Raw genomic sequence first — 24,613 nt, forward strand, 5'->3', positions numbered from 1 at the left:
TATCAGACTGTATAATAAATCATAAATATATTGGAAACATACCCAGCTCGCTGTTGCCTGTGTGCTATCATAACGTAACAATACTAACATTGACAGAACCTTAGTGTATATTCTGCTTCCATCTATTTTCTGTTCGGAACATTCATTAAAAGGAGACCAAAGGTGTCAGCTTGATATTAGGGATATGTCCGCCACACGCGGGGTTAAACATATCCTCCAAAGAAAAGCTAAATCCGACCAGCTAGATTCTCTCCCGTCCTTTTATTTACACATAAATCCTCAAAAATCCTTTAAGCGCCTAGTTTAGCATTTCTATTGACTCCATACAAATCAGTCTATTTATTGACCCAGAAGCTGGTGAATTTCTATTCCCATCTAAAATAATAAAGCAACCCTCATCTCTAAATAAAATGTGAATTCTTCCCAATTGTGCAGTTTATATGAATGGAGTCCATTATGTTTTTCCGTACCACGCTGCAATCATTGATATATGGTGCTGGGAATATTGTGACTTCAGGGATTTTGACACTGTGCATGCTAACTAGCACAGCTGCAATAGAACCATTTATCATTACAGAAACCTTGAAGGTGTACAGTACTAATGCCGCCATGCACCGCTTAATATGACAAGACCGGTGCTTCCGCAGATTACTCATTGAATAACATCAATGAGAAAGGTCATTTAGGACTGAATTCTGTTTTCCGAATAATAATTCTTTATCGGTGGTTACTGCATTTTCAAAGTTCTCCCAAATAGGTTTTTTTTTTAGTTGTTTGCATCTTCAGAAGATCTTTAGTGGTTGTACAATAAAAATGCAAAATACTGTGACTGGACAATACAGTCCCATAATGATATCCATTTGCTGCACTGTATACTCACATATGCACTGGTAGCAAAGTATATAGTCCCAGGGGTGGACAGGCCGCAGACCCTACAGGGAAATTTCCTGGTGGGCCACTGCCCGAGCCCTCCTTGTGGTGGTTGGCAGGTTAAGCTACTTTCCCACTCACGTTTGGTGCGGATCTGTCATGGATCTGCACAAACTCTTCCGTTCAGATAATACAACCGCATGCATCCATTCAGAACGGATCCATATGTATTATCTGTAACATAGCCAAAACGTTTTCTATTGTGCCATATTGTGTCAGTGAAAACTGATCTGTCCCCATTGACTTACATTGTGTGTCAGGACGGATCCGTTTGCCTCCGCATCGTCTGCACCGCATGTAACCAGCTACCTCAGGTGCCCTCCTGAACTCATTTGGACAGTGAAAAAGTTGAATATTGCAGCAGAGGCAGCAGTATTTTGTGCTACACTGTGGTATTTGGTTCTGCTGGGGCAGTATATTGTGCTACACTGTGGTATTTGGTTCTGCTGGGGCAGTATATTGTGCTACACTGTGGTATCTGGTTCTGCTGGGGCAGTATATTGTGCTACACTGTGGTATCTGGTTCTGCTGGGGCAGTATATTGGACTACACTGTGGTATTTGGTTCTGCTGGGGCAGTATATTGTGCTGCACTGTGGTATCTGGTTCTGCTGAGGCAGTATATTGTGCTGCACTGTGGTATTTGGTTCTGCTGGGGCAGTATACAGTGAGGAACAGAAGTATTTGAACACCTGGCGATTTTGCAAGTTCTCCCACTTAGAAATCATGGAGGGGTCTGAAATTCACATTGTAGGTGCATTCCTACTCTGAGAGACAAATTTAAAATCTTTTTTTCAGGAAATCACATTGTATGATTTTTTAAGAATGTATTTGTCTAGCACTGCTGAACATAAGTCTTTGAACACCTGAGAAAATCAGTGTTAATATTTGGTACAGAAGCCTTTGTTTGCAATTCCAGAGGTCAAACGTTTCCTATAGTTCTTGACCAGGTTTGCACACACTGCAGCAGGGGTTTTGGCCCACTCCTCCACACAGATCTCCTCTAGATCTGTCAGGTTTCGGGGCTGTCGCTGAGAAACATGTAGTTTCAGCTCCCTCCAAAGATGTTCTATTGGATTTAGGTTTGGAGACTGGTTAGGCCACTCTAGAACCTTGATATGCTTCTTACGGAGCCACTCCTTGGTTATCCTGGCTGTGTGCTTCGGGTCGTTGTCATGTTGGAAGTCCCAGCCACGACCCATCTTCAATGCTCTGATGGAGGGAAGGAGGTTGTTGCTCAAAATCTCACAATAAATGGCCCCATTCATCCTCTCCTTAATACAGTGCAATCGTCCTGTCCCCTTCGCAGAAAAGCACCCCCAAAGCATGATGTTAACACCCCCATGCTTCACAGTAGGAATGGTGTTCTTGGGATGCAACTCATCCTTCTTTTTCCTCCAAACACGACGAGTGAAGTTTAGACCAAAAAGTTCTACTTTGGTCTCATCTGACCACATGACTTTCTCCCATGCCTTCTCTAGATCATCCAGATGGTCATTGGCAAACTTCAGACTGGCCTGGACATGTGATGACTTGAGCAGGGGAACCTTCCATGCAATGCATAACTTGAAACCATGACGGCGTAGTGTTCTACTGACAGTGACCTTAGAAACTGTGGTCCCAGCTCTCTTCATGACATTGACCAGCTCCTCCCTTGTAGTTCTGGGCTGATTTCTCACCTTTCTTATCATCAGTGATACCCCACGAGGTGAGATCTTGCATGGAGCCCCAGTCCGAGGGAGAATGACAGTCGTCTTTAGCCTCTTGCATTTTCTAACAATTGCTCCAACAGTTGATCTATTTTCACCAAGCTGCTTGGCAATTGCCCTGTAGCCCTTCCCAGCCTTGTGGAGGTCCACAATTGTGTCTGTGGTGTCTTTTGACAGCTCTTTGGTCTTGCCCATCGTATTAGTTGGTGTCTGACTGACTGTGGGGTGGACAGGGGTCTTTAAAGAGCTCCGAAAGTTGCTACTATATTAGATTAATGAGTGGAGTAGAGGTGGACTTTTTAAAGGCACAGTAACAGGTCTTTGAGAGCCAGAATTCTTGCTGTTTCTCAGGTGTTCAAATACTTATGTTCAGCAGTGCAAGACAAATAAATTCTTTAAAACTCATACAATGTGATTTCCTGAATAAAATTTTTTATTCTGTCTCTCAGAGTGGGAATGCACTTACAATGTGAATTTCAGACCCCTCCATGATTTCTAAGTGGGAGAACTTGCAAAATCGCAGGGTGTTCAAATACTTCTGTTCCTCACTGTATTGTACTGCACTGTGGTATTTGTTTCTGCTGGGGCAGTATATTGCACTACACTGTGGTATTTGGTTCTGCTGGGGCAGTATATTGTGCTGCACTGTGGTATTTGGTTCTACTGGGGCAGTTTATTGTGCTACACTGTGGTATTTGGTTCTGCTGGGGCAGTATATTGTGCTACACTGTGGTATCTGGTTCTGCTGGGGCAGTATATTGTGCTACACTGTGGTATCTGGTTCTGCTGAGGCGGTATATTGTACTACACTGTGGTATTTGGTTCTGCTGGGGCAGTATATTGTACTGCACTGTGGTATTTGTTTCTGCTGGGGCAGTATATTGTGCTACACTGTGGTATTTGGTTCTGCTGGGGCAGTTTATTGTGCTGCACTGTGGTATTTGGTTCTACTGGGGCAGTTTATTGTGCTGCACTGTGGTATTTAGTTCTACTGGGGCAGTTTATTGTGCTGCACTGTGGTATTTGGTTCTCCTGGGGCAGTATATTGTACTGCACTGTCGTATTTGGTTCTGCTGGGGCAATATACTGTACTGCACTGTGGTATTTGGTTCTGCTGCGGCAGTTTATTGTACTGCACTGTGGTATTTAGTTCTACTGGGGCAGTTTATTGTGCTGCACTGTGGTATTTGGTTCTTCTGGGGCAGTATATTGTACTGCACTGTGGTATTTGGTTCTGCTGGGGCAATATACTGTACTGCACTGTGGTATTTGGTTCTTCTGGGGCAGTATATTGTACTGCACTGTGGTATTTGGTTCTGCTGGGGCGGTATATTGTTCTGCACTGTGGTATTTGGTTCTGCTGGGGCAGTATATTGTGCTGCACTGTGGTATTTGGTTCTGCTGGGGCGGTATATTGTGCTGCACTGTGGTATTTGGTTCTTCTGGGGCAGTGTATTGTACTGCACTGTGGTATTTAGTTCTGCTGGGGCAGTATATTGTACTGCACTGTGGTATTTAGTTCTGCTGGGGCAGTATATTGTACTGCACTGTGGTATTTAGTTCTGCTGGGGCAGTTTTCTGTGCTGCACTGTGGTATTTGTTTCTGCTGGGGCAGTTTATATTGTGCTGCACTGTGGTATTTGGTTCTTCTGGGGCAGTGTATTGTACTGCACTGTGGTATTTAGTTCTGCTGGGGCAGTATATTGTACTGCACTGTGGTATTTAGTTCTGCTGGGGCAGTATATTGTACTGCACTGTGGTATTTAGTTCTGCTGGGGCAGTTTATTGTGCTGCACTGTGGTATTTGTTTCTGCTGGGGCAGTTTATTGTGCTGCACTGTGGTATTTGTTTCTGCTGGGGCAGTATATTGTACTGCACTGTGGTATTTGATTCTGCTGGGGCAGTATATTGGACTATACTGTGGTATTTGGTTCTGCTGGGGCAGTATATTGTACTGCACTGTGGTGTCTGGTTCTGCTGGGGCAGTATACTGTACTGCACTGTGGTATTTGTTTCTGCTGGGGCAGTATATTGCACTACACTGTGGTATTTGGTTCTGCTGGGGCAGTATCTTGTGCTGCACTGTGGTATTTAGTTCTGCTGGGGCAGTATATTGTACTGCACTGTGGTATTTGGTTCTGCTGGGGCAGTATATTGTGCTGCACTGTGGTATTTGGTTCTGCTGGGGCAGTATATTGTGCTGCACTGTGGTATTTGGTTCTGCTGGGGCAGTATATTGTGCTGCACTGTGGTATTTGGTTCTGCTGGGGCAGTATATTGTACTGCACTGTGGTATTTGGTTCTGATGGGGCAGTATATTGTGCTGCACTGTGGTATTTGGTTCTGCTGGGGCAGTATATTGTACTGCACTGTGGTATTTGGTTCTGCTGGGGCAGTATATTGTACTGCACTGTGGTATTTGGTTCTGCTGGGGCAGTATATTGTACTGCACTGTGGTGTCTGGTTCTGCTGGGGCAGTATATTGCACTGCACTGTGGTATTTGGTTCTGCTAGGGCAGTATATTGTATTTTTCTCGAACCTTGGAACCGAACCCGAGTTCGGGAAATGTTTTTTTACAGTACAAATTAATTTATGAAGTTATTGCTCATCAGAGCCAATACATTCTAATACTGTACGGAGCTCCTGCTCCGTACAGTATTAGAACAAAGTTTTATGCAAATTGACTTCGGATGTTTCATCCAAAGTTGATTCCCTCATCCCCAGACCAGACCTATTTGTATGCTGTTAAACAAGATGTACGTGATTGATTTTTATAAGTGGGAGGAATAAATACAAGTGGTGCTGAGATAAAGACCAGAGATTAGTTGTGATATTTTATTATTCTAAGCTATGTCATATTTTGTTTAATCAGACAAGTGAATGTGGCAGCTCTTCACCATCCTCCAAACATGTGTTGTTTTTGTCAGTAAGGAAGAGTGAAGTGCAAGATAATACAACACGTAGTGTACCGTATCAAGAGAGCCAAAGCTGCCAACTCTGGGTAAACATCTCCAGAGATGTCTTTGATCTTAAGTTATAGGAATGACTGAAGATAAAGGACTGCAAAGACTATAGTAATTGTAGCATAAAAAAATAATAATATTAAAGTGTACCTCCAAATAAAAGTTTTCAGAGATGAAAAGTACAGGTGAATATCAGAAAATTTGTAATATACACTGCCTGTCCAAAAAAAAAAGTCGCCACCTGGATTCAACTAAGCAAATAGTTATGAGCCTCCTATTGGATAATTACTGCATGGGCAATTATCTTTCAGCTGGCAAAAAGTCATTGAACCCCAACTGGTGCTTCTAATTTCTTAAACCACCATGTCGAAAGACAAATCTCGTGGTCGTGGAAAAGATGTTAGTCTGTTTGAGAAGGGTCAAATCATTGGCATGCATCAAGCAGAGAAAACATCTAAGGAGATTGCAGAAACTACTAAAATTGGGTTAAGAACTGTTTAACGCATTATTAAAAACTTGAAGGATAGTGGGGACCCATCGTATTCGAGGAAGAAATGTGGCGGGAAAAAAATCCTGAATGATCGTGATTGGCGATCACTTAAACGTTTGGTGAAATCAAATGGAAGAAAAACAGTAGAACTCAGGGCTATGTTTAATAGTAAAAGTAAGAGCATTTCCACACACACAATGCAAAGGGAACTCAAGGGATTGGGACTGAACAGCTGTGTAGCCGTAAAAAAAAAAAAAACACTAATCAGTGAGGAAAACCAGAAAAAAGGCTTCAATTTGCTAGAGAGCATAAAGATTGGACTCTGGAGCAATGGAAGAAGGTCATGTGATCTGATGAGTCCAGATTTACCCTGCTCCAGAGTGATGGGCACATCAGGGTAAGAAGAGAGGCAGATGAAGTGATGCACCCATCATGCCTAGTGCCTACTGTACAAGCCTGTGGGGGCAGTGCTATGACCTGGGGTAGCTGCAGTTGGTCAGGTCTAGGTTCAGCAACAGTATGTGCTCCAAGAATGAGGTCAGCTGACTACCTGAACATACTGAATGACCAGGTTATTCCATCAATGGATTTGTTCTTCCCTAAATGGCACGGGCATATTCCAAGATGACAATTCCAGGATTCATCCGGCTCAAATTGTGAAAGAGTGGTTCAGGGAACATGAGACATCATTTTCACACATGTGTTGGCCACCACAGAGTCCAGGCCCCATTGAGAATCTTTGGGATGTGCTGGAGAAGGCTTTGGCAACAGTCAGACTGTACCATCATCAATGCAAGATCTTGGTGAAAAATTAATGCAACACTGGATGGAAATAAATCTTGTGACATTGCAGAAGCTTATCGAAACAATGCCACAGCGAATGCGCGCCGTAATCAAAGCTAAAGGCGGTCCAACAAAATATTAGAGTGTGTGACCTTTTTATTTTGGTGGCGACTTTTTTTTGGACAGGCAGTGTATCTCATTAAATAATTATGCTTCCTAATGGGCTTCTTAACTACTATTTCTAGTCACTCAGCCTCTTATCTCTCACACCCATCTCCAGCCTCACACCAAGGGGGGTAGCTATAGAGGGTGCAGAGGTAGCAGTTGCTACTGGGCCTAGGAGCCTGAGGGGGCCCAAAGAACCTTGTGCCACATAAAAAGTCACCGATATTATAGAAAGTGCATGCTGGTCAAGTTACACCTCTGGCTGGAGGGAGAGGTTAGGTAAAGAATTCGGCATGGGGTCTTGCCGTTTGAATTTTTGCCTCAGGCAGCACGAAGGCTATGTGCTGGTCACAAAGTACTGAGTGAAGGGCAGGCCCAAGCTGAACTCTTACACCAGGGCATATGAGCCTTTAGCTACGCCCCTCCTCACACCCAAAAATCTACGAAGAGAGGACGGATGAGGAAGCTGCTGCCAGCTAGCAAATGAATTATTATATAACTCTTAACAGAGGTAGAGCCTTATCTTACTAGATCTAGTAGAGTCAAAACTGCTAAGTGTAGTGGAGCCAACTAGAGACTGCAGTTTGTGTGTCTCTCATCCAGTGGTCTACTTCCCCTCATCTCTCCCCAGATGTCAATGTTAAAAGCAGCAAAGAGCAAAGCAGCCTGTTGAAAGCAGATAAAAACATTTTTCTTTAATAAGATATATTGTAACGCCGCCGAGTGGCATTACCACTCCTATGCCCTGCTTCTATCTGTGAATGCTAATATAATGTTGTCTATGTCTTATGCATTTATTTTGAGGTCCGTAGACACTGTGCATTTATAATAATGTTATGTAATTGTCCATGTATTGTGCCTGGTTCACCAGCAGGTGGCAGCAACTATGGCAGAGCTACACTTAGAGAGAATGGAACTCACCATTCCATTCTCCCCTCCTTTCTTGGTCAGAAGTGGGCCAGTCCTGTTTGCTACCAGAAGGAGGTAGGGAGTTCTGGTGTGTTCTGGTTGACACTCCATGTTGGAGCTTTTTTTTGGGAGCTGGATTCTAACCTATTTCCTGGCATAATCCAGAGTCAGACTACAGAGAGAAGTTGCAGCATCCTGCAGAAGCAGAGATTTCATTTAAGTCTGTTAGTACAGCAGAGCCAAAGAGAAACCAACGTAGCAGAGTTGAGATTGTTTGCCTGCCAGAGTTAATGCTAAAGCCTGCTGGAACCAAGATAAAGTCTGTAAACCATTTGGAGAAACGTTTATGCAAAGTAAAGCTGCCATTGAACTTCATCACACGGTCTGGACTTAAATATTTCTTCAAATCCCTCAATTGTTCACCCTATTTGTCTGCTTCAGATCCAACGCCTGGCGTTCCAGTGTATCCAGGTAGGAGCACCGTGACATGTGCACAAACATTAAGGGACATTATAGGCCACCCTATATCACTTGCCCATTCCTACACCTGGGTACCAACACCATTTCTTAAAGGGACCTAGTCTCGTTGTTGCTTTATTGCAACTGGCGTCACAAAACACTTATCTTAAAGGGACCCCTTGCGGACTGCTGTTATTGCAATATTACAAAGTTTCTTATATTCACCTGCACTATTCATTTATGGAAAGTTGTTTTATAATTAGAGGTACATTTTAACAAAAAATGTCTTTGCAACAAGAGGTTTAGATAATACACAAATCTGCAAATCATCATATTGTGTGACTAACCTCTATCTACTGATCTCATGCCAGTGCTAATGAATACATTAAATTAGAGGGCTGGTATGAGATTTTTTTAAGAATCGATGCCACTTTTGTCCATAGGCTGTGTCTGGAAACGTAGCTTAGCTCTGTTCACTACAATGGGGCCGAGCATCAATAACAGACACAGCCAGCCCATAGCGTGGTACTGTTTTTTTCTAATGCAATCTCTTTAAAACTATACAATACAGTAAAGTACATTTTTTATACCATAACCATAGACATATAATTCGCCAAAGTTAATGCCCATGAAAATATAAAACACTAATGATAATTACTGTTGGGGCGTGAATATTCGAATAGCGAATATTAATCGCGAATATCGGCACTTTGAGAATTTGCAAATATTTGGAATATAGTGTTACATATTCGTAATTTCGAATATTCTAGATTTTTTTTCCATCAGTAATCTCCCTTCCTGCTTGTGGGCCAATGAGAAGGCTGCAATGTCTTTGTCTGAGCTTAGCAACATCCCTAGCAACCAATAGGAAAGTTGCCTACCCCTTACTATATAAGAACCTCCCCAGCAGCCATTTTCTGTAGTTTTATGGAGTTCTGAGAGAGAGAGAGCAGTGTCCTTGCTGTGCTCTGTGCTTTACTGTGTCATTACATTAGATAGTTATTTAGTTAGCTTATATATATAATACAGATAGTTATTGGGAGATAGTCAGTGTAGGTTATATCCTGATATAGTGTAGCTGAGGTTCTGCTGTCCATACATACAGTCGTGGCCAAAAGTTTTGAGAACTACATAAATATTGGAAATTGGAAAAGTTGCTGCTTAAGTTTTTATAATAGCAATTTGCATATACTCCAGAATGTTATGAAGAGTGATCAGATGAATTGCATAGTCCTTCTTTGCCATGAAAATTAACTTAATCCCAAAAAAACCTTTCCACTGCATTTCATTGCTGTCATTAAAGGACCTGCTGAGATCATTTCAGTAATCGTCTTGTTAACTCAGGTGAGAATGTTGACGAGCACAAGGCTGGAGATCATTATGTCAGGCTGATTGGGTTAAAATGGCAGACTTGACCTGTTAAAAGGAGGGTGATGCTTGAAATCATTGTTCTTCCATTGTTAACCATGGTGACCTGCAAAGAAACGCGTGCAGCCATCATTGCGTTGCATAAAAATGGCTTCACAGGCAAGGATATTCTGGCTACTAAGATTGCACCTCAATCAACAATTTATAGGATCATCAAGAACTTCAAGGAAAGAGGTTCAATTCTTGTTAAGAAGGCTTCAGGGCGTCCAAGAAAGTCCAGCAAGCGCCAGGATCGTCTCCTAAAGAGGATTCAGCTGCGGGATCGGAGTGCCACCAGTGCAGAGCTTGCTCAGGAATGGCAGCAGGCAGGTGTGAGCGCATCTGCACGCACAGTGAGGCGAAGACTTTTGGAAGATGGCCTGGTGTCAAGAAGGGCAGCAAAGAAGCCACTTCTCTCCCAAAAAACCCCATCAGGGACAGATTGATCTTCTGCAGAAAATATGGTGAATGGACTGCTGAGGACTGGGGCAAAGTCATATTCTCCGATGAAGCCTCTTTTCGATTGTTTGGGGCATCAGGAAAAAGGCTTGTCCAGAGAAGAAAAGGTGAGCGCTACCATCAGTCCTGTAGAATAAGCCACGGCACTCCAGAGGGATTCCAATCGATTTCTTTTTATTACACCTTGTGCAGCAACGTTTCAACCTAACGGTCTTTATCAAGCCGGGGGAGCTTGATAAAGACCGTTAGGTTGAAACGTTGCTGCACAAGGTGTAATAAAAAGAAATCGATTGGAATCCCTCTGGAGTGCCGTGGCTTATTCTACATTGTTAACCATTGGAATCCTAGGACCAGGATTTAATGCTGCAGGCACCACCACGTACCGGAGTAGCTATAACAATAGTGAGTAGTGCTGTCTTATTGTTTATTTTTTGACCATCAGTCCTGTGTCATGCCAACAGTAAAGCATTCTGGGACCATTCATGTGTGGGGTTGCTTCTCATCCAAGGGAGTGGGCTCACTCACAATTTTGCCCAAAAACACAGCCATGAATAAAGAATGGTACCAAACCACCCTCCAACAGCAACTTCTTCCAACAATCCAGCAACAGTTTGGTGAAGAACAATGCATTTTCCAGCACGGTGGAGCACCGTGCCATAAGGCAAAAGTGATAACTAAGTGGCTTGGGGACCAAGACGTTGACATTTTGGGTCCATGGCCTGGAAACTCCCCAGATCTTAATCCCATTGAGAACTTGTGATCAATCCTCAAAAGGGCGGGTGGACAAACAAAAACCCACTAATTCTGACAAACTCCAAGAAGTGATTATGAAAGAATGGGTTGCTATCAGTCAGGAATTGGCCCAGAAGTTGATTGAGAGCATGCCCAGTCGAATTGCAGAGGTCCTGAAAAAGAAGGGCCAACACTGCAAATACTGACTCTTTGCATAAATGTCATGTAATTGTCGATAAAAGCCTTTGAAACGTATGAAGTGCGTGTAATTATATTTCACTACATCACAGAAACAACTGAAACAAAGATCTAAAGCAGTTTAGCAGCAAACTTTGTGAAAACTAATATTTGTGTCATTCTCAAAACCTTTGGCCACAACTGTACATGCTACAGACATAGTGCTGGGATGTCACAACAATACTTAGTGCACCAATCAGTAATATGTAGTCAGACCTGTTAAATGTGAAGTTGCACGTATTGCGCCAAAATATTCACATAATTAATTCCCGATTTTGTAATTGCGAATATATTGGAGCACTCTATCTGCATATAAAGCTATTGTTATGTTTTGCCGTGCCAACCATTTTCTCCAGTCTCAGGAAACTTCTAGCAGCTTGAAAAATGTAGTAAAAGTGACCCACGCCTGTAATGCGAGCGCAATACGTGCATATTATATTGCTGGTTTTCGCAATCAAGAAAATAATCGCAAATTCGCGAATTCGTGAATATATGACGAATATTCTACCAAATATTCGGGAAATATCGCAAATTCGAATATTGCCCCTGCCGCTCATCACTAATAATAATGCCCAATTACATATAATCATACTGTTGATGTATGTAATAATCCCATCATAATTTTTAATATGCGCCACCAAAAACAGATCAATGGTCTAACATGCAGTGATAATGGATAGCAAAAGCAATATGATATTGTAATGGATGTAATTTAATAATTGAGTGTGTCAAACAGAAAATTCTACAAAATATCATATGGACTTACTGTAAAATTTACAAAAGGCTCCTCTGTATAGAGCACGGTTCAAAAATTCATAATACTCCAGTCAGGGCTTTTTTTCTCAGAGAAAAGGTGGTGGAACTCACCCCCCCTCCACTGGCCACGCCCCTACCCAACCCTGGGACCGCCCCCTAAAACCGCCTCTTTAGAGAACAGGGATGCAAGTAAAAAATTTTTGGGGGGGGGGGCTATAAAAGTAAATGTATGGGGGGCTATGTGGATGGCACTGTTGTGGGGGGGGGATCTGTGGGTGACACTGTCTTGGGGGGGGATCTGTGGGTGACACTGTTGTGGGGGATCTGTGGATGACATTGTTATGGGGGCTCTGTGGATGATACTGTTATGGGGGATCTGTGGATGACATTGCTATGGGGGATCTGTGGATGACATTGCTATGGGGGCCCTGTGGATGGCACTGTTATGGTTATGGGGGATCTGTGGGTGACACTGTTGTGGGGGGGGGATCTGTGGGTGACACTTACATATAGCACCGTATGCTATATATGTGTCATCCACCGATTCCCCCCATAACAGTCAGTGTCCCTGTGAGGTAAATCCCCAATACATGGTCTGGGGGCCGACATCTGGTGTTGAACTTGAACTTGTAATGGCAGCGGGGCCCAGTGCAGTCACTGTATTACACCGGGCTCCGTTCACTGTCACTGTAATATTGAGGCATTATTAATTTAATAACAGATTAATGCCGCATTATGTAGGCAAAAATAGGCATTATCCATTAAACAACAAGAGAAATCCTCTGCGATCCTCTCCTGTCTCTGTACTCATAAACTCAGTAGCAGGCAGGCCGGGTGGCAGGGCCGGGGTCATAACCCGGCATCCCGGGCAAGTGCCGGGGCCACTGAGCTGCTATGAGCACTTCCATCAATACAGATGGGAGCTCTCACTGCTGTCATTTCACTTACGCAGTACCCCTCTGGTGGGCCCTCTGAGCTGCAGAGACTCAGACACGCCCCCTCTACACAGGACACGCCCCCTCTACACAGGACACATGCTGCCTGAGGAGAGAGACCGCAGGGCTGGAGCTGGAGCAGAAGTGTGAAGACAGTCTGTGAGTGAGTCTGCACTGTGACTGTCTCTTGTCTGTGGGACAGAAGGGGGTGACTCTTCAATCTGCTGCTGCTTCATTCTATTTAGTTGTGTTACTGTTTCATTAAGCAGTTTGTCTCCATGACACCTGCCCCCCCCCCACATATCCTGTCCTATCTCATCCTCATGGGGCCCCTGCTGTCTCCTTTCCTCCCTCATGTATCCAGAGCTCCTGTTTCACCCTCCTATCTCCTATTGCTGCCCTGCACAGACCTCCTGCCCCTACTTCTTGTATAAATCCCCCTCAGAGCCCCTTCAACCTACTTGCTGTGTCCACCCCTCCTGTCCATCCAGGGCCCCTGTCTCACTCCTCTGCCTCTCATTATGGTGGCATCTAAACAGCATTCACCAAGGACCTTCTAACGTCACAGGGTCATGTGACTGTGCCCCCCACCCCGTACTGTGCGCCTTTATACCCTGCATTGTGCCCTCTTACCACACCCTGTGCAGTGCCCATAGTCATTCCCTGTACTGTGCTCTCTTATACCCTTTTATCCGGTCACTGTATGGTGGTTTTATCATTGTATGGCGGTGTTATCACTATATGGCGGTGGTATCCAATAACTGCATGGCCATAACTGTATCCCCTTCCCTGCCCACACCACTTTTTTTAGACCTGGCATGAGCAGGAAAAGATACATATTTCAGTGCTAAGGACCTTTGCACCACAATCTGTGTCAGAAATACGTCTAATATAGACGTATTTCTATATAATAAATGACCCCCTATTTATATTATTATTCGGGGGTAGGGATAATATCTTTATAGTATATAGACTCTAGTGTATTATACTGTGCCCTGTATTTCCCAGTAGAAAATGATCCTTGGGAAGCACAGTCCTAATCCCTGACCACCAGGACCAGGTAGCGCTCTGTCAGTACATGGCGGCCTCCCCTCTCCACCACGCTGCTCCGCTGTGTACTGCTGCTTATTCTGGGTTCACATCCCATTTGTGCCATCCATTTAATGTATACCAAAAATGTATGCGTTAACATATGCCTCAGACTGATGCCGTACAGTGGCGTCCGTTCACCATACAGTTCCATGATAGAAAAAACATACGTTAACGTCTGCATTTTTTACTGATTTTGCAGATCACAACACGGCCACGGGGCGCACACGTTCATGTGCAAGAGGTCTAACTGTGTCAAGTTCCATGAACAACAGCATTATCATGCCATGTATGTTGTAATTATTCCTGATCAGTGACGCTTGTCTGCTGCATTTTATTGCCACAATCGTTACTCCAGCGTGAGGATGAATGATTGTTACTACGATCGTTCTTTCACATACAGTTTTATTGTCTGTTGGCAGCACATACCTGTTTATATAGATGACTTGAGTGCGCATTGTAAGCTTCAGTAAAGTAGTGGGAATTTGTTAAGAAAACTGGTCTCTTATTGTGCGAACTCAACAGCTACTTGCGTCACGAAGATATAAGGGACCATCAAAGGCACCTTGACTACCTATATGGCCGGAGAACCGCTGTAACCCTGAGACTCTGGTGCTATCCGTCCCCTTGCTGCACGCCAAACCAGAGAGCTGCTAACCGTGAATAGAGACTATTCCATCGGTCCACATCCACAACATTAGACCTACTCACATGCCCTTGCATCCCGTCGCTGCAGTGGCACCATTACTTCGGACTGTTATTAAAAAGGAGCGCTTGAACATTCATCCCTTTTTAATAATTATTCTTATTTTCAGCCCATGTAAAAAGACCCTATGAAGAAACTAGTCAAAAGCATCAATGTTAGATGCTGATAATACTTTATAGTATTGACTGGGTAAAAACCTCACTGAAAAAAGTGGCCTAAACGGGTGGAAATGCTCCAAACCCAAACACTGTAGCGCATCTATTACCATCAATTCCTTCGCATGCGGTCCACAGATAACGGCAATCCCCAGCAAAAAATGTGAACAATGGAGGATGCCGGGGCGGACCGCATGCACCACAAGGACATCTTACACAAAATGATACATTGTGCAGATGAAAAATTATATACATACACAAATCACTGCAAAAAATGCACCAAAATGATACGCAACTGACAATACTAGCTAATTCCTCAGGCCGATGTTAAAAGCTGAGAACTTTGCCAATATCTTCCAGTTAGTTACATATCGGAGCCCCTCATGCACCACGTCACGGTGTCTCAGCACGCATGGGGTCCTACCACTCAACTGCCCGTGGTGTGTGAACAGGGTCTGAACAGGGCTAGAAACCAACTCACAGCCAGACTCTCACATGCCTCCATAGTGGTATCACCAATGCACTGTGAGGTAGGATAAAGCTGTGAGCCGCACCCACAACAGACCACGTGACACAGAAGCTGCCAGGTGGAGGAATTGCTCGCCCGGTTATAGACGCGCTACAGTGTCTGGGTTTGGAGCATTTTCACCCGTTTAGGCCACTTTTTTCAGTGAGTTTTTGTCTTTATGTGTATGAAATGTGCCACTTTATTTTGTTGGTAACATTCTTTTGCACCTGGTAGCTTCTGTGTCACATGGTCTGTTGTGGGTGTGGCTTCTGTGTCACGTGGTCTGTTGTGGGTGCGGCTCGCAGCTTTATCCTACCTCACAGTGCATTGGTGATACCACTATGGAGGCATGTTAGAGCCTGGCTGTGAGTTGGTTTCTAGCACTGATTCGGACCCTGTTCACACACCACGGGCAGTTGAGTGGTAGGACACCATGCGTGCTGAGACACCGTGACGTGGTGCATGAGGGGCTCCGATATGTAACTGACTGGAAGATATTGGCAAAGTTCTCAGCTTTTAACATCGGCCTGAGGAATTAGCTAGTATTGTCAGTTGCGTATCATTTTGGTGTATTTTTTGCAGTGATTTGTGTAAGTATTGACTGGGTACCCTGATATTCAGTATATGTAAAATATAGTAGTAGATATAAAATGGATAATAGTAAATGGAATTAGTACTAATATCAGAAGTAGAATAGGTACAGTAATATCTAATACTGGTAAATGTGAAAAATATGCTAAAAAGGACAGTAGTAACATTTTATAATAATGACACAATTGGATTATGAAATATATTCAGTAGAAAAAAAAATCTATTGTAGTAATATTCACTATTAGGCCTTTTTCACACGACCGTGGTTTGGTTCCGCATCCGAGCCACATTTTTTTACGGCTTTGGTGCGGACCCATTCACTTTAATGGGGCCGCAGAAAGATGCAGACAGCACTCTATGTGCTGTCCGCATCCGTTGCTCCGTCCCGTGGCCCCGCAAAAATTATGAGTCATGTCTTATTCTTGTCCGTTTTGCGGACAAGAATAGGCATTTCTATAAAGGGCCGTCCGTTCCATTCTGCAAATTGCAGAAGGCACACGGGCGGAATCCATGTTTAGCGGATCCACAATTTGCGGGCCGCAAAATACAGCATGTTCGTGTGAACAAGCCCTTAGTAAAATTCCATAATGTTAGTAGTAGGTATACTCAAAAGTGATAGTAAAAGTAGTAAAATTGGGTAGTACACAAACACTGACTTATACAGAATTGTTTCCTGCAAAACTACAACTTCAGCTGCTCAGCCCCACAAGTTCTAGAACAGCGAATGCTACGATATTTCCACACTATAAAACTTACCACCTCTGAATATTAGTTAAGAAGTGGCAAAGATCAAGCATTATAATTAGACCTATTTTGGCACATTCCAGTTGCGCTTCTGACACACACTTTTCAAGACTATGACCCAAGTGCAAAAGTGAGACTGTAATATAGACAGTTCAATGTTCCTCCAACCATATTATAAATTCCTCATTAAAGGGGTTATCCCATGATAAACGTAGAAAATAAACATTAGATATCATATCATACATGACAATCTTTTTCTAAGGGCTTATGCACGCGTGTTTTTTGTGGCCCATATGCAGAACCATTCACTTCAATGAGGCCGCAAAAAAACCCCAAAAAACAGAAATGACTCTAAGTGCATTCCGTGTTCGCATGTCCATTCCGCAAAAAAAAAAGAAAAACATATCTTGTTAATGTTTGCATTACAGACAAGGATAGGACAGTTCTTTTAGGGGCCGGCATTTCTGTTCTGCAAAATGCAGAATGCACATGGCTGGACTTCAAAACAGGTCGTGTGCATGAGCCCTAACAAAGTTAGAACCTGCTGTGTACATCACATGGATCCATAGATCAACCCAGTTAGTTGCTAGATTTTGGTCAGGTTGGCATCTCAAGGGTGTGTCCTTTCTCAGAGAGAGTGTTCTTTTGCTGCAGCTCCCTCCCTGTCACAGCTCTGCGGGGGTGTCTCTTCTGCTGCAGCTCCCTCCCTGTCACAGCTCTGCGGGGGTGTCTCTTCTGCTGCAGCTCCCTCCCTGTCACAGCTCTGCGGGGGTGTCTCTTCTGCTGCAGCTCCCTCCCTGTCACAGCTCTGCGGGGGTGTCTCTTCTGCTGCAGCTCCCTCCATGTAATTGTCACATATAGGGCTGGTGGCAGTTGAAGGATGGAACTGAGCATGTGTGACCACCTCAGCAAAGTGGACAGAGAAATTAGGAAAAGAACAAGCAGGGTGTGGTACAGATGCATTTTATTGGATAACTTTGTGGCTATGCTAAATGTTACAATTACAACTACATCCAATTACAAAAGTATTGTGATCCAGGAGTTGGTTTGAAACAAGTAGAATAGTTTTCAGGGGACAGCCCCTTTAAAAAGAGCACACGGATAAATGGGAAAGGGATTGATCACTGTGAACATCCCATTTCCTAAGACACTGTCATAATATCACATAACTAAAGAATGACAAGTGAGCATTTACGGGATAGTCATTCATAAGAAGGTGAGCGTTAGCACAACGACTGTGATCCGCTACGGGATAATTAGCCAGATTTTGTAATTTTATAAAAGAAAACCTAAAGAATAAATGTACCAAGGCGTGGACCAGAGCAGCGTCCTCAGCTGTGCTATATGTGTATGTTACCGCCAGATTGTGCTGCATACTGTACAGCAGTCCCTCAAGTTACAATATTAATTGGTACCAGGACGACCATTGTATGTTAAAACCATTGTAACTTGAGTAATCGGTTCCAAAGCCCCAAAATGTCATCCAAGATTAAAAAGAAAATGAAGATTTAAGAAAAATAAGCAGATAACTAAGATAGATAAAACAAGTCCTTACATATACCAGTCAGGAATAGCTTCTAACTAGCAACTGATACAGCTACTTTACCGGAGAAGTGACCTTGACTGGTTGGATCTCAGTCTGGTTTTGTATGCGGAGTCTGGTTTGAACTTACGATGGGTCGGAAAAGACCATTGTATGTAATATTGTATCTGATGGGATATAGGTAACTCCATCTTGTCTCTCTTAGTTGACCAGTACATCTGTTTAAGATTACCATCCCCCTTTGGTATGTGAGAAACTTCCTTAGCGGTTTCAAGAACACCCAAACATTCCTAAAAGTTGGAAGTTTCACCTTATAAGGTCATCAGGATTTTAGATGCATAGTGGCCCATGTGTCCATACCTAATTGGTCAAGTGCTGTTACTACTGCATCCTTTATGTTAATGCAGAGCTCATGTGTATGAATACTATAGGTTGTGATAAATGCTAACACATGATTGGATGTAAAGAAAGTTCAACCCCTCCTATATCTACTGATGTTCTTCTGCCATTAAACAGAGTGAATTTGAACAAGGCACATGTTTGTCATTCATTCACCTCCTGGTACCAGAAAGCCTTAATCCAAGCTTGCTGCCGAGATCATTTACAGGGACACTTTGGTAAAGGGGTCCGTATATATAGTGCCCAACAGCTGGGGGCATCGTCTGGGATTGAGAGGTTCATCTTCACGTCCACAGTGAAGGACATCAATTTTTGTCCTTCTTGGACCTGGAGGCACTGACCAAAATCTCAATCAAGTAAGTTGAACCATCTATTTATGATTTCGGTAGATTGCTGTGTCCGGGACACGCAATTAAGCTCACAGAGCTAAAGTTGGTTGTAAGAGACTCCGGGAGTCCAAACCATTAGTAATAAGTACACTATGAAGAAATATAATAGCTCAGGGAGCTAAAAAAAGTTGATTGTAAGAGACGTCCATATCAATAGAAGTGTACTATTAAGAGATACTGTTCTGGGAACAGAAGATTACAAGCTTGGATTAACTCTTATATATAGTATAAGTATTTTAGAAGTGATAAGATTATCTGTTTGTGTGAGATACTGACCGGGTGGTAAGTGTACGGTCATATCCCACTGTTATTGTCAAATTGATGTATTTTGGGTTATTTACTGTTAATGTGTAAAATTGTTTGTGCTGTGGAGGACCGCAAGACGCCCCAAACAACAATAGTCGATAGAGGTCCAAAGAGTATAGAGAGACATTAAGATACGAATCAGCTGATCAGTTGACAGGTCTTGTCGGCGCTATTTCAGTGCAGTACAGCCAGTCCTGACGGCGATTGTCTCACTTATTCTTTGAACTATAAATACTAACATGGCAGGACAAGGGTCTCAAACTAAATTCCCTAAACCAGAACCAGTAGAGACTTGCAAAATCAATGTAGCTCGTGTTAGTCCAACAAACTATTACCTGATCAACCCGTGGGTAGATAATCTAGCAGGCTGGACTGAGGTAATGGATGCTGCACATCCATTCCCCAGGGACGGTGATAATAGTATTTATCATATGGATATGGTCAAAGGACTATGTCTAGGTGATAAAACAGCCTGGCCGCATTTTGATGCTGATCCTTCCAGGGACATGGAGAACATGTCCAGGGGAGGAAAACAGTGGCTGGAAATAGCCCACCCACTGGTATGATGCAGGTAATAGCAAGATATTAATGGAGAAATTGAAGGTTGGGGAAATGAGTAGCATTTCTTATTACAAGAAGGAGGATTTTGAATCCTACAGAGAACAAAGAAGTTGCCATGTGGCATCCCTTCCCCCACCATATCTGCTGTAACATTCAAAAGTCATTATTTCACTTGTAGTACCACCAGTTCTCTCTGGAAATGTGCTCTCAGAGAGAACTCCCTCCCATCTCACATCCCCCTCCTGTGCTCAGGAATTTCCTATGGGGGCTGGGGGGGGGAGGCTGTTAATTGGTAATGCATCTGCAGACTGTGAAGATGCTAACCTGTGTTATCTATAGATCTTACAGACAGGACTTCAGCATTGAATTAGATCCAATGATGTTTGTAAATCCACTGATTAAGAAAGTGCCCATGTCCAATCCTATCAATCTAAGGTTGCACCCATTCTAAGTCCCTATTCAGATATGAGTAAAAGTTTGAGAAACATGTGGGACAGTTGAACATCCTGTGATTGATTGCTTTACTTCCCCTGCTTGAACACTCCTGAAATAAGAGACGCAAGGCAAAGGAAAAGGGGGGGAAGGGGGATTATATAGAGTAAGTAAAGATGTGTGCGACACTAAACTAAAACCACATGACATAAGATAATTTGGATTTTAACAAAATTACTGTACTGTATAACACATATGTTGTCTTCTTATAAGAGTTGATTAATCACAGAGTGAAGAACAGAAGATATTGAAAAAAAAAGTAGTTCACCAATGACAAACCATTAGCAATTCTGGGTGTGGTGAGGATATCTGTTTCCAGGAAAGCTGTGTTTGTCTGTGTTGCAAGTTTTGGAATGTAACAAAGAAATTGTGTGACTAGATTGAAAGATATATGATTCAGTGGTATATGAATGAGTGTGGCTTTGAATTATAAGTGAAGTTGAAAAATGTACGAAGACTGAGATGTTTAGCAGAGCTGTGTGTGCAATTCAGTTTTTATGTGTAAGAGCGAGGTTATGAGTTGTTTGTGGAAATGAGTACATGAAAATGTGAATAACGTGCGCATTGAGAATTTTATTTTATTTTTCTTGGAAGTTTTTGGTTTTTATTGGTGCCAACAGCCTTGATCAAGCTGTATATTTTTTATTTATTGAAGTCAATGAAAACTTTTTATGGGCCCTTTGTGTGTTCATGTCTGTATTGTCCGATCTGTTTGTTTCAATGTTTGCAGTTACATGTTAAGTGTTGTGCTTAACATCAGAGCTCTGTTCTTATGGGCAGCTGGCATACTACTGACGGACGGAAGGATGACCGCAGCGTCCGACTAAAAGGGGTGGACTTAAGATGCCTAAAAGTGGGAGGAAAGAGAATCTGAGCCTTCTATGTGAATTAATGAGGTTTTGACAAAACTTTTCAAAACTGACTCACTACCATTCGAGACCATGGACAGGGAATACATCACAGATCATGTATTTAGCATTATACTAGATTGCCCAGTCAGCCTATTAGGGAGAGATTTGTTCATTAAGCTTGACTTGCAGGTATCAGCAAAGAATCAGGGCATAAGAGTACACTCAGGTCTCATCCAGTCTCTACACCGGGCCCACTGATTCTTGCAAACATACAGGACCACCCAGAACTTAATAACATTATTCCTGCATTATGGTCTTCAAATGAATATGACACAGGATTCATAGATTGCACCCTTTACACAGCTACTGTGAAACCAGGTGTCATTTCAGTATATCAGAAACAATACCCGCTGTCAAAAGAGAAACTTGATGGACTTAGGCCAATGATAGAAGAATTCCTACAAAAGGGAATCCTGGAAGAGGTGATTTCACCCTACAGCATGCCCGTGAATCCAGTGACAAAGGCAGATGGTACTACCCGCTTTGTACAGGATTTAAGGGCCATCAACAACATCATTGTGCCTATAGCCCCTGTTGTGCCTGATGTCCCTCAATTATCTTCTGCCATTCCAGCAGACGCTGTTTGGTTCAGTGTGATAGATCTGAAAAATGATTTTCTATCCCAGTTGATAAGATAACCAGACTACTTTTTGTTTTTTTTCCTTTGACAGACGTCAACTGACCTGGTGCAGAAAGCCTCAGGGATATGCTGATTCACCTGTAGTGTACAGCATGGTCCTCCTAGCAATGTTAAAACCATGGTACACCCCCCAAGGTTCTGTGCTGCTGCAATATGTCGATGATTTGTTACTGTGTAGCATGTCAGCGGAGGCCAGCATTCAGGATGGTTTATCACTGTTAAAATGGTTGTCAGGATGTGGTCACAAAGTGACACTTAAGAAAATGCAATGGTGTAAAATGCAGGTTGAATACTTGGGCTTTTGTCCTCACAAAAGGTGAACGGAGAATCAGCACAGAAAGAGTCCAGTCTATTGCGGATTTGGTCACCCCGCACACCAAGAAAGGAATGTTATCTTTCCTTGGTATGATAAACGGTAGACAATGGATTCCTGGTTGCTCCTATTATGACAAATGTTTTGAGGCAAGCCACTCTGGACGAAAATCCAGATTTGATTAAATGGTCTTCTGAAATGTACAATGCATTTGATTATCTGAAATGTTCGCTCATGTCGAGTCCAGGGCTGGGCCTCCCTGACTATAATATGCCCTACCACATGTTTGCACGCCAAAATTGTAAAACCATGGCGGGTGTACTGACACAAGAAACGGAGGCAAGTTGCGTCCTTGTGCGTTTTTTCTCAAAGGTAATGCCCACCCCTGTTCAAGGGATGCCGGCATGTCTGTGTTCTCTTGCAGCCTGTGCTATGATGGTAGAATTGACAACTTCTTTTACAATGTGACATTACACCATTTTGCACACCACTCATGATGTTGTAGGTCTACTCAAGGGCATCCACACTTAATACAGCAGGCAGCTGAGCTCATTACACATACTAGGGCATGTATTTTACATACTGATAGTAGGTACACAGATGGGGTAGTGTGAGACCATGGTATGATTTGGCAAAAGAGAGGATTCACGGCAGCAGATGGTAAGGATCATGTCTCACAGGGCAATGCGTTGGCATATGAGGTGGCGAAACGAGTGGCCAAATGCAACCTCACAGGTTTTTGTAACCATTGGGAGATGCCATGTTTGGCACCTCCAACCCCTGAGATGTTGCAAATGCTTACTGATCTTCAGTGGTATGCCACTGAACAGGAACAATAAGACTGGTGTTATCTAGTATTGCAGAAAAATCCTAAGACAGGATTATTCTGTAAAGAGAGGAAGCTATGCATTCCCCAACATAGTGCTTCCATCTTAAATAGCAGACGCCCCCTGGTAGTGCAGGAAGGGGACTAGGACCTGATCAGAGAGGAGTATGTTACTAATCTGATCAAGGTCCTCAGTAAAACTGAAGAATAAGTTACTTGTAAGTCTCCTTCTCTTTCACAGGAACCAACCCGTCCATTCCGGGTAGGCGACAAGGTGATGATCAAGATCTTAAAGAAGGGAAAGGAACCAGGAAGCTTCACCTACGGACCACCCACCGAGGTAGTCGCGATCACCAGAACAGCAGTCCTCACTGAACAGTCGCCCACATGGATCCACGCCATAAGGATTAAGTTGGTGAAGAAAAGAGAGGTACTAACGGGGGCAGACAGCCCTGACCTCCAACAAGGCCCAGAGGTACTAACGGAGGCAGACAGCCTTGACCTCGAACAAGATACAGGAGGGGTGCTAACGGAGGCAGACAGCCTTGACCCCCAACAGGATGACGCAGTCAGGGCATTCCTCGAGATGGCTGAGATACAGTGCCTTAATACTTGCACTTTTTTGTCTCCTACTTACTGTCCCACGGCTGTGGAACAGACAGATATACTTGAAAACGGAAGGCAGAGGGGAAGACAATCTGTGGAAGACAAAGGAGAACTTATGGCTGTACCTGGCCAAAACTCTGAACTTAACTGACTTTTGTCTCCGAACCACTTTATCTGCATCTAACATTTTGGAGACATGTCTGGTAGCAGCCCCCACCCCAGTAGATGTGTGGACGGGGCTCCTACGTTCCCAATGGAATGACACAGACTTGGAGGGTCACGATGTTAGATATGGATATATAAATCCTTATCATGCTTGCCATAATTGTCCTACATATGAGACTCTGCAAAGTAATATGATAGAAATAATTACAGGTCTTGTTACAGCAGCAGAAATATGTTATAATTTCACCTGTGATGAGACACTATTGCCTCCCTGCATACAAGCAAAAATGCAGAATAAGACTAGGCCAAGTATTTGTGATAGAGATCTAGGTAGTTGTAAAAAGATAGTAACAGGAAAAAATATGCAATGCAATATTACCAAAACAGTACCATCCCTAGATAAACATGTACCTCTACCAACAGGATGGATATTGGCCTGTGGAAATTCTAGTTACACGTACATACCGGCCAATATTACAGAGGGACCCTGTACAATAGCTAGGCTGACATTAGCAATGTTACCACTATTCCTAGCAATGCAGACACGACACACGAGAGACACTTCCCTACAGCTACCGGAAAATTGTGAATCTCCTCTCTAGAGCAGAATATATGGGTACCAGGGTTGGCCATATATAACCACAGGACAATATAAAAACTAGTTTGTTCTATGATAAAACATATAAAACAGGATGTTGACCAAGGTTGGTGGGACTGGCTTTTTGGCTGGATACC

This window comes from Bufo gargarizans, chromosome 1 (genome assembly GCF_014858855.1).
Source record: "Bufo gargarizans isolate SCDJY-AF-19 chromosome 1, ASM1485885v1, whole genome shotgun sequence".
NCBI classification, from domain to species: domain Eukaryota; kingdom Metazoa; phylum Chordata; class Amphibia; order Anura; family Bufonidae; genus Bufo; species Bufo gargarizans.